Genomic DNA, 13,835 nt, shown 5'->3' on the forward strand with positions numbered 1-13,835 from the left:
AGAGGCTAACAGGCTCTATTTATACTTGAGGCTAACTAGGGTTTTGAGGTAGAAACCATAATCCCATAGCTTAGGTCCTAAGCAAGTCCATGACACCCTTAACTTAGGGATTGGACGAAAATCTCTATAACCTTATAGGGATTTTCGGCCCTCCCTAGTAAGGGTGATCGAATGGTCTAAAACCACAACTATCAAATAATTACAAAATAGGCCCTGCATTTTTAATCAGCTCCTTTAATCCCGAAATTAATTCCAAATTAATTTCTAATTAAATACTAATTAATAATATGATTTCTAATTAATATATTATTCATATAGTATATTAATAAAATCATTTTATGCACCAATTTATTATTCCAAATAATAAACTCAACCTCTCTCTCCAATAGTCATCTTGTCTAGTTGCCAGTGTGAAGGCAACCCAAAAGGACCATGCTACTATCAAATCTAGTACATACCAATTATAGCTATTGGCTTAGACACCTAATCCAATAGTCTCCCACTTGAATAAGTTTAATAACTATAATTGCAAGTATGACTCCAAGATTTGACTAGCAATCGTAGTTCTCAAAATCCACTTTCAAACTCTAACCTAGTCAATGATGTGTCCTTTAGATAAGGGATCATATAATATTTTGTTCAGCAAGATATCATGTGGACAAATACATGGAAAAAATCATTCTCAATGTCCAACAGTTTGTTTCCCGATTTCTGATTTGTTTGACAACGGACTTAATTGAACACATCAATTTAGTCCTGACCGATCCTGACACTTAAGTCAACACAAAATCACCCGGGGGCCTAAAATATCTCTTTTACCCCTTGAGATAAAAGGAACATATAAAATTTGAATTATATGCTTGTACTATTTACTCATCAAATCGTACACAACAATATGTTTTATAATACCAAGTTACTGATGCGTTGACGCATTATCAATGCACAACCAACTCGTAAACAACAACTCATGTATCTCAGTATAAATATTATACAATATTAGCGTCTCACAATTACTCGTGATAAATTCCATGACGTAATTCAAATGAGCATGGGTTTAATCCAATACTCAAATCCTATTTCAGGAGTACTCATGAACATTGCAGCAAACATTTTCTATGTCTAAGCACTTAGACAATCTACAAGCCAATTCATGACAATCTTACTTTAGTACTTACTTCCAAAGTATGATCGACTATGGATGTTTTGAATAATCCTATTATTCAGGAAGTAAAACATGCAAAAGTGAAACAATAGTAAACAATTGACATAAGATAGTAAACAATACTCATAAATAAATCTACATTACTTAATCATCAAATGTCAATTATATTTATATATTACAAGTTTCTATAATATCTATCTAATCACGAAAACTAATATCGTCCTTCAGACCAATGCTCCTCACATGCTAAATGTGCTTAATCCTACTCAGACCCATTGTGAGAGGATCTCCATGATTCTCTTTTGACGATACCATCTTGACGACGAGGAGAACTTCTTCTACCCGATGTATGATGAAGTGGTATTTTCTATCGATGTGTTCGGATCTACCATGATCCATTGGTTCCTTTGTTAAGGAAACCGCTCCTTCATTATCGCTGAAAATCTCCATGGGCTCCTTTATGGCTAGTACAACTCCAAGGTCTCCAATGAAGTTCTTCAACCATATAGCCTCCTTCGACACTTCGCTCACAACTATGTACTTTGATTCGCACATTGAATCAACCACGGTCTCTTGCTTGGAACTTTTCCAAGTCAAAGCTCCTCCATTTAGGGTAAACATCCAACCTGACTGAGAGTGGAAGTTATCTCTACCAGTCTGAAAGCTGGCGTCACTATACCTTGTGACTCTTAAGTCATCACTACCACCAAGCATAAGGACCCTATCCTTAGTTCTTCATAGATACTTTAGAATGTTCTTAGCTGCTATCCATTGATCTCGACCCGGATTCCCTTGATATCGACTTACCATGCTTAACGCAAAATCCACATCAGGACGAGTACATATCATAGCGTACATGATCGAGCGAACGGCGGAAGCATATGGCACCCGACTCATTTCCACTATTTCTGCATTGATACTCGGACTATGAGTCTAACTCAGTTTGGTATTAATCTAGATAGGTAACTCCCCTTTATTGGAATTTTCCATGCAAAAATATTTTAGCACTTTATCCAAGTAAGTACTTTGACTAAGTCTCTCCTACTCCCGTTTCTCAAAATCCTTATTCCCAGAATATAGGCAGCCTCTCCTAGATCCTACATAGCAAAACACTTTCCAAGCCAGGATTTAACCTCCTGCAAGGTTGGAACGTCATTTCCTATGTGATGGGTTATGAGGATTCTAACATTTCTATGGTGTGCATGCAACCCTAGAAACCTTGGATCTATGTTTTCTCTATTATACATGCAAACTTTCATTTTTCCAAGGTTTCATCGTAATTATCATATCATGGGGTATATGTAATACAAAAACTAGTAGAATGACATACCTTTCTTGTAGCTTGGATTCTTTAAGACCATGTGAGCCTAGCACCCCAAATGTGATGCCTCAAATGCTTCACACAACACCACCAACAATTTGGAATAACTTGAGCGAAGATTATATGCACCAAAATCGGCTAGCCCTCACTATAATCACTTAAGTGCCGATTTTACAAGCATGAGGCTTCTTTATATAGTGTGCATATTAGGGTTAGACCATGTAACTCATGACCTTCCATATTTTTCATGATCCATGGGTTTTAACCTCCATGGAGCATCCATGGGTAACCATATGGGTTTAGCCCATCATGAAGAACTATGGATCATAAGCCCACTATATAAGAATGAATGATTTACCAAATCAATCCCCATTTATTTAATTAGTCTCTTTTGATCACAAAATTAATTCCAAACTAATTCTTGATCAACACTAATTAAATAATTCATATTAATATATTAGAACTTATAAAATATTAATAAACCATAAATATCCTCTTCTTACAAAAGTCTATCCAAATTGTTCTGATGTCATGCAACCCAAATGAACCATACCAAGTCGGGTCAAGTACATACCAAATATAGTTATGGACTTAGACACCTTATCCAACAGTTTCCCACTTGGATAAGTCTAATAACTATAGCTACAAGTACGACTTCAGTATCCGGCCAGCAATCATAGCTCTTTGAAAGTCTTGCGGAACTAAGTTGTGCCATTTTAGATAAGTGATCATATAATCCTCTGTTCAAGATATCAGCCGAACAAATACATGGAACAACATCGTACTTATTGTCCAACAGTTTGTTTCTCGATTTCCTATTTGTTTGACATAGAACTTAATTAAACACATCAATTGAGTTCTAATCGGGCCCAACACATAAGTTAAAACAGAATCATTGAGGGGCCCAAGATATCTCTTTTAATCCTCCAAGGACTAAAAGGAACAGATAAACTTCGACTCATATGCTTGTACTAACTAATCATCAAGTTGTACACAACAACACATTTTATAACATAAAGTTACTGATGCGTTTTCGTACTATCAACCAACTCATAGTAAACAACTCATATATCTTAGTTTGAAGACTTATATGATATTACCATCTCACGATCACTCGACATAAATTCCATGAAGTGATACAAGTGAGCGTGGGTTGATTCCAATACTCAGAACTTATGAGCATTGATGAATCTTGCAGTAACAATTTCTATGTCTAATACAATTCAGACATATCTACAAACCCAATTCATGACAATCTTATTTCAATACCTACTTCCAAAGTATGATCAACGATGGATAGTTTTGAATAATATGATATTCCATAACATAACTATTCTGGAAGTCAAAACATGCAAAATGAAACAATAGTAAATGATTGAAACAAGATAGTACCATACTAGTAAATAAAACACCTTTCATCTAAACATCAAATGTCTATTACATTTCAACTATTACAAGTTTCGAATGCTATCTAATTACTAAAAGTAATATCATCCTTCAGCCTAACGTGCCTCGCATGCTGTAAATGCTTAACCCTATACAGTCCCTTCATGAGGGGATCTTTCGGGTTCTCATCCAATGATACCCTCTTTTCCACGAGGAGTTCTTCTTCGATTCGATGTCTAATGAAGTGGTGTTTTCTGTCGATGTTCCTGGATCTTTTCGTGATCTCTTAGTTCCTTGGCTAAGGCAACTGCACTCTTGTTATTGCAGAAAATCTCCATAGGCTCCTTTATAGCTGGTACAACTCCAAGGTCTCCAATGAAGTTCTTCAGCTATATTGCCTCCTTCGCCACCTCACTTGTTGCTATATACTTTGATTCACAAGTTGAATAAGCTACTATCTCCTGCTTGGAACTTTTCCAAGTAATTGTTCCTCCATTTAGGTAAAGACCCAACCCAACTGAGAGCGGATATTATCCCTATCAGTTTGAAAGCTAGCATCATTATACCCCATTACTCTCAAGTCATCACTCCCACCAAGGGTAAGGACCCAGTCCTTAGTCGTCCTCATGTACTTGAGAATATTCTTTACCGCAGTCTAGTAAGCCTTATCAGGGTTCCCTTGATATCAGCTGACCATGCTCAAAGCAAAGGTTACATCAGTTCGAGTACAAGTCATAGCATACATAATCGAGCCTACAGTAGAAGCATACATTACTCGAATCATCTCAGTTATTTCAGCCTTTGTACTCGGGCTCTATGTCTTACTTATTTTGGAATTACTCTGGATTGGTAAGTCACCTTTCTTGGAATCCTGCATGTTAAACCTATTCAACACTTTATCCAAGTAGGTACTTTGACTAAGTCCAATTAGTCTCTTACTCCTGTCTCTCAATATACTTATCCCTAAGATATAGGCAACTTCTCCAAGGTCCTTCATAGCGAAACATTTCCCAAGCCAGGACTTAACCTCCTTCAAGGTTGGAATGGCATTTCCTATGAGTATTATGTCATTCACATACAATACCAAAAATCTAACTATTCTCCCACTAGCCTTAACAAATACATATGACTCGTCCTTGCTCCTCGAAAAGCTAAACTCTTTGATTTCTCATCGAAACAAAGATTCCATCTGCGAGATGCTTGTTTTAATCCATAGATGGATTTCTCAAGCTTACAAACTCTATTAGGGTACTTTACAACAACAAAACCCTCTACCTTACTCATGTAAACATCCTCAGCCAACTTTCCATTAAGGATAGCGGTTTTGAAACTATTCAAAAACTTTCATTTCTATAACTTATGAGTTTTAATGATTTTAATGGAAAAGACTTTTGGAATTCCATAACTTGAGGACAAGTTATGGAGTCCATTAAAAAGCATTTAGACCAACAATTACACTAACAAGCATGTCAAATAATTTATATGATTTAACAAAACTTATAAGCATGCATAATTCAAATCAACAATTTTCAACTATCATATGAACTTAATATAAAACCTGAAACTTTGACAATTATCATTGAAATTGGATAAGCACAATCATTACCACATCAAAAACAGGTTTAACAATTGAAAAACAATTTAGGGTAATGATCCTAGTCCAATTCCAGCAATCAAACTCGAAATTCTGCACTCATGGCCTCCGACTCTTCGAGTGCATGAACCAACTCGACGAGTTGGATGAAATTTCACATGGACTCGTCGAGTCACCCCATGGACTCGACGAGTTCAGTGAACAGTGAGCAGAAAATTGCTTTTTTTAAGCAATTTGCATCAAGTATAATTAAAAACAAGCCTTGGATTTGATACCACTGATGGGTTTTGAGCATTTTAACACTTCTATGGTGTGCATGCAACCCTAGAAACCTTGGATCTATGTTTTCTCTATTATACATGCAAACTTTCATTTTTGCAAGGTTTCATCCTAACTAGCATATCATGGGGTATTTGTAATACAAAAACTAGTAGAATGGCATGCCTTTATTATAGCTTGGATTCCTTAATAGCTTGTGACCCTAGCAGCCTAAATGTGATACCTCAAATGCTTCACTATGAGTAGTATGTCATCAACATACAATGCTATAAAGCTAACTATACTCCAACTAGCTTTGACATATACACATAACTCATCCTCACTCCTAAAGAAACAAAACTCTTTGACTTTGTCATCGAAGCAAAGATTCCATCTGCGAGAAGCTTTCTTCAATCCATAGATGGATTTATCAAGATTACACACTCTATTGGGGTATTTAGCATCCACAAAACCTTCTGGATGACACAAGTAAATATCTTCAGCCAGCTTCCCATTATGGAAAGCAGTTTTGACATCCATCTGCCAGATTTCATAATCATGAAACGCAGCTATGGCTAACATAACCCTAATAGACTTGATTTTGGCCACTGGTGAAAAGGTCTTATCATAGTCAACCCCGAGGTTTGAATAAAGCCCTTCAAAACTAGCCGTGACTTGAACGTGTGCACCTTTACATCCATGTCGGTCTTCTTCCATTTTCACCTAACTATCTTTCGACCTAGTACATTGTCAACCAAGTATCAAAATTGATTATCATACATGGATTGAATCTCGTTTTCCATTGCCTCTTTCCACTTATTTGACTTAGGGCCCACCATGACTTTTTTGTAGTTAGCAGGTTCATCCAAAAGAGATATCTTTACACTTATCTGACTCAGGGCCCGATATGAAAGTCAGTTGCGCCCAATACTACCGTCCATACCGCGTTGGCATTTATCCCAAGTCCTCCTCCTTGAGCCTCAAATCCCAAGTACTCTACTCTTTCTATCATGTGCTACTCACTAACAAACTCTCATAAGCGCCTCGCTGCTATCTAAATCACTCTTAAGCATCTCTAGCAAGAAAACCCCTAGACTAAGGCATCATATATCAGGCCACTCTAGTCCTAATAAAGAAAGAAGTTTAATTAAAATATCTTCATCCCACATCGATGGTGAGAGTAAATAAGAGAACGTCTCCTCCTATATAAATAGGAAATGTTGTGAAATATTTCAAAGTGACTAAGCCATGGGATCTTCCTTGCATCTACCTTTGTAGGGCGTTGAGTGTATTATTTGGTGGGATTGTTTTTGTTGACAAGTTACCAATTAAGTTTCAGAATTTCAAAAATGATTTTGGACTGGATTTTTTAGATTTGGATAGAGTTTGATTAACATCCAAGTGTTTTTTGCCTGATTTAGGCAAACTCGCTTCCATTGCAGGTTGAGTTTAAGTAACATGCTAAGTATTTGGTTGTGTTAGCCAAGTTTTACAACCCTATATGTAATATAATTTTAAGTTTTAACCTTATAAAAGATATTTCTATTATCATATGTTCTACATAATTATAGTAATATTTATAATACAAAAACATTTTTTACTATTTAAGATAAAAAGATGTATCTGTTATCATATGTTGTACATAATGATAACATTTAAGATAGATAAGAAGATATCTCCATTATCGTATGATCTACATAATGATAATATTTAATATATATACTTTTTAGTTTAATATGAAATTATTATTTAGTAGATAACAATAATGATTAATTTATTTTTAATAATTACTATTTTTTCTCTCTTTTAATCATATAACTTTGTATATGCACAACAACTCCAAGTTCCAACCTTATCTCTTATGATATAGTTCAACATAGTGATAATATTAAAAATCATTTTTTATGTTATGAAACTATTATTTAATTGTTAATAACAATGATTTAATTATTTTTAATATAATTTTTTTTCCTATCTTGCGCAATGTGTAGGCATTCGCCTAGTATACTTATAAAAAAGACATTTTGACTTGCACCACATGCATTTGAAACCCTCATGACTTTTCAATTTATTTCCAATAATTATTATAAATTAGTTAATAATATTAAATTAATGCAAAAACTAAATTCTAATCATAAAGTAACTAAACTAAAATATTAATATCATATTTTACTTATATTTATAAAATTATAATGTTAACTTTTTAATATATTATAGTTAACTTCTTAGTTTAAATATGTTGTCATATGTGAACAATTGTCATTTAAAGTCATAACTTTTGTATAATTTATGATTTTATGCAAAATAGTTAAATTATGAATTTTAATACAATGTTAAATGGTTAACTTAAATCATAATTTTAGTTGAACTTAAAAAAAATAGAGAGACTATTTTATAAATAATTAAAAGTTATAATTATAATTTTAAACCTAAATTAATAAAAATGACAATGCAACTATTTTTTTATAATCATTAAAAATTTTAAATATGTAGCTTAAAAATAGTTTACAATAAGAATAGTTAAAAGTAATACTATATAAAAAGTTATAATGTTATCTTTAAAAACAAAAACAATGTTTGTTGTTTTAAATAATTATAACCAAATAAACTAACAATATTTATCAATTTTTTAAAAAAATTTATACTTTTTGAAACCAAATTAAATTAATTAAGGGTCTCTATATACGTTATTTTAAAATACTTACAACAACAATAGTTAAAAGTAACATTATATACAAAATTATATTATTACCTTTAAAAGCAAAAACAATGCACGATGATTTAAATAATTACAATGATAAAAATTAAAATCTTCAGCACGTAAACTTTTTAAAACTAATTAATCATAACAACTATAAATATCATCAAATCATATATTATATTTAATTTTATTCATAAGTAATCCACATGTAGAGACCATTGAGACAATTGAGATTGTAGAATTTTAAAAGATGTTTACGTTATGATATAATTCAAAACAAATAATGTTTATATCAAGTTATTATAAGATTTATCATATAAGAGCTAACAATATCATTGATATATTTAAAAAACATATATTTTTAAAAATTTCAAATATATTGTTGTATTCCGCTCAAAGTGTGGTTATTTGCCTACTATATTCATAAAAGAGGCATTTTACTTGCACCACATTCATTTGAAACCTCCATGACTTTTCAATTTTTTTTCTAATAATTTTTATAAATTGGTTAATAATGTTAAATTGATGCAAAAAACTAAATTATAATAATAAATTAACTAAACTACAATATTAAAATATCATATTACTTTTATTTATAAAATTATGACTTTAACTTTTTTTTTTTTTTACATATTATAGTTAATTTATTAGTTTAGACATGTTGTCGTAAGTGAGCAATTGTCATTTTAAAGTCACAACTTTTGTATAATTTATGATTTTATGCAAAATAATTAAATTATTAATTTTAATATATTGTTAAATGGTTAACATAAATCAAAACTTCAGTTAAACTTGAAAAAAAAAATCAAGAGACTATTTAATCAATAGTTAAAAGTTATAAATGATATTGTTAAACCTAAATTGTAATTAACAAAAAAACCATGAAACTCATTTTTTATAATCATTAAGAATTTTCAAATAAATAGTTTAAAAACAACTTACAATAAGAATAGTTAAAAGTAATATTATATAAAAAATTATAATGTTATCTTTAAAAGCAAAAATAATGTTTGTTGTTTTAAATAATTACAATCAAAGATAACTAAAAATATTCATCAAATAAATTTTAAAAAGTTCAATTTTTGAAACCAAATTAAAATAATTAGAAGTTTCTAAATACCTTATTTTAAATAACTTATAACAACAAAAGTAAAAAATAACATTATATATAAAAATTATATTGTTACTGTTAAAAACAAAAACAATGTTTAATGTTTTAAATAATTATATTGATACAAATTAAAATCTTAAGCAAATAAACATTTTAAAGTTAGCTAATAATAATAACTATAAATATTATTAAATCATATATTATATTTAATGTTATTAATGAGTAACTGTTGGGTACAAAATTATCCATGTATGAATTTGTAAATGATTTGACTTTTGTAGACCCGCTTGTATGTGGTAAATTAACCTTGTGACATGAGGGAGAGAGAGAAAGAGAGAGAGAGAGAGAGAGAGAGAGAGAGAGAAAGATATATATATATATATATATATATATATATATATATATATATATATATTATATTTAATCCTTCGTTTGAATCAAAATTTGACCAAAAAACAAATCAAATCGTGAGTTTATTAATGTTCAAATTCAACTTTGAGGCTAATCGTTGATTCGTTACTGGTCATCAAGCACGATTTAGCCCAAAACCTTTTAAGTTTGTCAGTGTTCATCATTGGTTTGTTTTCTTGATCTCCTTACTATTCAATCATCCAAAATGTGAAACCTAATATGCTATTTGATTATTATTCAAAAGAATAATGTAACGCCTTGTTCTAAAAATATTCATTTGTGGAATTTCAGAGGCCAAGGCCAGGGGCGTTTTAGTCCTTTATTAAATTTAGAGGTATTATTCGAGAAGTATTCATACCGGAGTGTGCTATTAGAAGCGTAGGATTGCTCGTCACCTTTCTGTGGATATAAAGTTCATCAGAAACGGATCTAGAACGAAGGAGTTATGACACTTTGAAGATTTGGCGAGAATGACCCTTATAGAGAAAAGTTTGCATAGAAGGCCATGGATGCAGGTTTGGAACACGCGTGGCTACGCCCAGCGTAATGAGACAACTTGGTCGCGGATGTCCAAGGCGTACGCCTAGCATACCAGGAGGTATGCCCAGCGTACGCTAAAAGTTATGAAACCCTAATTTCGGATTGAGCACTATATAAAGACATTATGGCTCCAACCTTAGCCCCCATATCAGCCTCCCCAACCTCAGAGGAAACCCTAGAAGGTCCCTATCTTCATTTTATGAGATCTTGACCTTGGAGACCCCATTTTGGTGGATTAAAGCTTGGAAGCAAAGAGAAGAAGGTTGGCAAGGAGGAACCTTTGAAGCTAGAGCTTGTAGATCTGGGATAAGTGCTTCATTTTGGACCTCTACAAGGTAAAAAGTCTTGAGCTTGATGATTAACCTCTTTGATCTCCTTAGAACAAGTTTATGGACCTTTTTGGTCCCCAGGATTGAGACTTTATGACTTAAGCTCCTTTCTAAGACCAGGGTTGCCTCCCTTAGAGTCATATGAGTCCCATAAGCAGTAAAGTTTCGATCTTTATGGTCACAATGACTTCATGAGTTAAGATCTTCTTTCATGGAATTAGAACATGGGTTTTGGAGTTGCGACTTATGTAAGTCATGGAAGCCATAAAGCAAGCAACTTTATGGATTAAGGAATGGAATAAGACCTAGATCTAAGTTTATGGCTCTTGAGTCGGAGTATTAAGTGCTTAATGGAAAGTGTCTTAACAGAATGAGTATGCCGAGCGTAATTGCAGGTACGCCCCGCGTACTCTTTAGTAGACCAGTACGCTAAGCATACAATAATGTACGCCCCGTGTAATGCAATCAGTTGGGTTTATTGCATTTTGGGCCTCGGTGTGGGCTGAGTTGAGACTTAGGGTCCTTGGGCCTTATTGGGCCATCAGAATTTAGTTGCTAAGGATCAAGGATTTTGCATTGGGCTTGAGTAAGGTCTAATAAAGGGCTTTGGGCCCAATGGAGCAAATTGGGCCATGAGTGGGCCTTTAGTGGGGATATGGATAGGCTTAGAAGGAATTGAGGGTTTTTAGGCGATGTTGTGACCATGCCATATCACGGGTAAAATGGTCATTTTACCTATAGGAGAATCCCTATTCTGATTTAGTATTTTATTTCCCATGATAGATGGGAAGCACTTGGAGCAGCAGTCGGGGATTTCTCATTCAGGAGTTCAGCAGCCAACATCAAAAGGTGAGTTTCCTTCCAGTAGGAACGGGTCTAAGGCCACAATGCCGGCCCATTTAGTTAGCAGTAGTTTCCGGACTTCGGTCCGATGTAGTAGTTAGTATGTTTGATGCCTTCGTGGCTCAGACAGGATTTATGTGTTATGTGTTCCGGGCTACGGCCCGACGCAGTATGCAGTTTATATGTGTTCCTGCTAGTTGATATGTTTATGTTATACTTTGTTTAGTTAGTTTCAGACTTCGTTCCGATGCAGTTAGTCCGGACTCCGGTCCGATGCAGGGGGAAAGGCCCCAGTTAGTCCGGACTTCGGTCTGATGCAGGGGACAAGGTCCCAGTCAGTTTTCGGACGTCGGTCCGATGCAGGGGGCAAGGCCCCAGTTAAAACGGACCTTGGTCTGATGCAGTGGGCAAGGCCCAATATGTGTTTTATATGTTATTGTATGGTATATGGTAGATTTGGGGAGCTCACTAAGCTTTGTGCTTACGGTTTCAGTTTTTGGTTTCAGGTACTCAGTTTTCAAAAGAGGAGCTCGGAGAGGTTGTAGTGCACACACCATATTTAGTTAGGCTGGGAGTGATTTACTCTGATAATGAGATTATGTTTTGAATTAAAACTCGAAAATTATGTTGTGACTTATGATACGGTTTTTATAAATATGGTTTCAGTAATGTTTTAAAAGAAATTTTCAGTCGTGATTTTTGGGTCGTTACAAGTTGGTATTAGAGCCTTGGTTTGAGGGATTTGGAAATACTTGAGAGTGTGTCTGGACTCAAACTAAGGGAGCAGTAAAAAGGTTTTCAAAAGAAGAACATTTTTGAAAAGAATTTTGGTAAAAGGAGTTGAGAAAAGAAAAGAGTTTTAGAAAAAGTGAAAGGAATATTTAGAAAGAAAATAACTTGAAAAGAGAAAAAGGTGTGGTGCAGGCAATCAGCCGAGCTCAAGTAAGTACTCCCAAATTACCCATACAAGTTTATGATCACCAGTTTCAGTTTCAGTTTTTATTCCAGTTTCAGTTTTTATTCCAGTTTCAGTTTCAGTTTCAGTAGAACAACATGCTAGTATAGGACTAAGGATCTAGGAGGATGCCTTATGTGCCTGCTTTATGTGTTTCAGCTTGATAAGAATTGCATGCTAGTATTAAGTAGACAGTACTAGGATATCCTGTGTAGGTTATGCCTGATAGTATGAGCTTAGCATTGTATGCTAGTACAGTTTCTTGTTATGAGAATAGTTTTGCATGAGTATGTTTCCTTTATCTGAATACTGCTTGCTTTGTGCTTTGTGGGACTCTGAGTGATGGGAGTTAGCCATTAGGTGAATACGTCACATCACATGTGATCAGGGATGAATAATCTCAAAGTGCTGGATTTGGCCCTACTACGTAGCTCTCGTTTGAGTCTAACCATTGTAGGGATGAGTCTTTTACTCGAAGGATTATCCGAGCCTCATTGCATGTGATGGTATTCAGGTGGTGGCTAATTGGCATTACAAGAAGGCCTTCAGCAGCTGATGACTGGGTGGGGTGGAGTCAGAGGCTCCCTAGGGCAAGCCTAGGATGAGAGTAGCAAAGACTAGCAGTAGAGAAAAGGGACTTGGTGGAGTTGAGGTAACTCTTGAGGAAAGTACGGATAGATGTGGAAGGTAGTATGGGCCCATACTACTGACAGCAGAGGATCCGTACTCGATTCAAGAGGGGCCAAGGCAAAACCAAGGAACTAGTAGAGGGTGTGAGAAGTCCCTCAGTAGCGGTGTGTATTGATCAGTAATGTGTTATGTATTCAGCATGGTGACGTTGCACGAGATATCAGTTGGCAGTTTAGGTGCCGGGGAGGGATCTGGCTCAGGTTCTAGAGTCGGGCATCTTGATGATCAGATGAGGGATTTCATTTCCGCAGAGATCATGCGCAACATCATTGATCAGACTCTAGTGATTTTTGGTTCAGTTAGGGAGGCTATTATAGAGCTTTTGGATAGTCGTCTTGAGGCCTTTAGGGCCGGGATAATTTCAGGGTAGTTTAGGGCTCGTTTAGAGCCCGATTCTTATGGAGTTCAGGGATCCATCAGGGAGGGACCTCTGCATAATTGGATAGTCAGGGAGGTTTCGCGAGCCATTCGCGAGGAGCTGCCTGACGTTGTCGTGAGGGTCACTAATAGGTTGACCGCAAAGCTCCAGGACCG

The sequence above is a fragment of the Lactuca saligna genome, chromosome 9 (assembly GCF_052625555.1).
Source record: "Lactuca saligna cultivar CGN05327 chromosome 9, ASM5262555v1, whole genome shotgun sequence".
Taxonomy (NCBI): Eukaryota; Viridiplantae; Streptophyta; class Magnoliopsida; order Asterales; family Asteraceae; genus Lactuca; species Lactuca saligna.